Below are 1,641 nucleotides of genomic sequence, written 5' to 3' on the forward strand. Positions count from 1 at the left end.
CACACACACACACACACACACACTTTGTGTCTAGGTCCTTAGGTCCTTTGTGTATTAAGTCCTTAGCTCGGTCTTTGTTTTATGTAGCTCTATGGTCCTGGAGGAATGTCACTGTGTACTGTAACAGTTATATATGGTTGAAATTACAACAAAAGCTTTGTGACTCTTTACTTGATACTGCAATAGTCTACAATATAGTCAAATACACTACACTTCATATACTTTACACAGGTGAGGCATGTTTCTAAATTTTAATTTATTCCCAAAACATAACAAAAGGCATTATTATTAGACATATCGGAGACTCCGCACAGCAGATCTCAGGACAACATATTAAAAAAAAGTAATATTACAGGAAATTCTTCACATCAGTTGACTGTAAAAAGTGTCTCATGTAGCATTTGATACAACCAAATACACCATGTAAAAAACCTACCAATGTAACATCCATTTATTACAATCACAGGCTCAGTATCAGACAGACTGAGCCCTGACACTGTTGTACGGCACTAGAGGGCGATAGAGTTACTTGTTTATCTTATTATTATTATTATTATTATTATTATTATTTATTATTAATAATAATAAAAGTTATAAAGTTTTAAGTCTTATAAATACTTTAGTTTTGTTTAAATGAAACCTGATGGTGTTTAAACTTTTAAACACTTGACAAATCCTGAAAATATTAAACTCTGACTTTAACCTTGTTCATTTTCAAAGACAAAAAGATTCAACAGATTATCAACAGCGCCATCTGGTGGCTGTCGGGAGTTTTGTACATTAATATCGTCATGTGACGGAGTCATTTCTCCAAACGTCATCCGCTCACCACGAGTTACGTCCCAGTCCAGACATCGTGCTACGATGCTAATGTTAACAATTGCACATGTGGGATTTAGCGAGCTAAACCACATATTTTGATTAGCATGCAAAACAGCTAGCTAGCTTTTTAGCACAAACATGCTAAATAGTACCAGAGTAATAAAACCCCCTCATTAGGAGGCGTGACCATTAAGTCAGTCATTTTGTTATGATCTCTAATGGAAGTAGTGATGATCTGAAATGTCCATGATCACAATATACTGTATAATTGTAACATGCTGCACCTTCTGTGACTTCGTGCACGTCATTGTAACAGAAATCGAGTACGTCACACGTCCCTGCACGTGACTGGTCTCTGTAATCCACAGGAAGTAGGTCTGCTTTGGAAGGAAAGTTTTGTTTCAAACACGTCTGAGTCACTGACTGAGCTCGTCCAAGTGTAGACGTCTCCTCTCGGTCTCGTGTCTGACTCAGCGAGACACCAAGTGAGACTTCCTGTTTCTCCACTACTCATAAAATAAAATCGGAGAGTTATAGAAAACCGTTTTTTGTTTTTCTTACATAGGCAGTCGTAGGAAAAAAAGCGAGCGACTTGTGGTCCGAGTCTCGTCTCACATACAGGAAGCGGTCTTTTTTGGTATCTTGGTTTGAGGTTTTAAAAAAATAAAAAAAAAAAAACCCCATCGTAGATGTCCTCATGTCCATCTCAAACCCAACTTTCCATTCTTTAAGACAAAAGTGAGCGTATAGTCTACTGAACTTCCACAAACACACGAGGTGATCTGATTTGAGGGTGAAATCACCTCCTGTACGTCTCTG

At 37.5% G+C, this 1,641-nt stretch overlaps 1 protein-coding gene across 2 annotated transcripts in view; it reads right to left on the minus strand.

Moving 5' to 3' along the window:
- Positions 1-237: 237 nt before the first annotated feature.
- Positions 238-1,641, minus strand: part of jdp2b (Jun dimerization protein 2b) — a 3,384-nt gene continuing 1,980 nt past the window's right edge. For both annotated transcript variants that reach the window (XM_060884229.1, XM_060884231.1), the window contains exon 4: positions 238-1,641. This exon is cut by the window's right edge and continues 193 nt beyond it. The gene's annotated coding sequence lies outside the window, so the exon portion shown is untranslated.

This window comes from Tachysurus vachellii, chromosome 12 (assembly GCF_030014155.1).
Source record: "Tachysurus vachellii isolate PV-2020 chromosome 12, HZAU_Pvac_v1, whole genome shotgun sequence".
NCBI classification, from domain to species: Eukaryota; Metazoa; Chordata; class Actinopteri; order Siluriformes; family Bagridae; genus Tachysurus; species Tachysurus vachellii.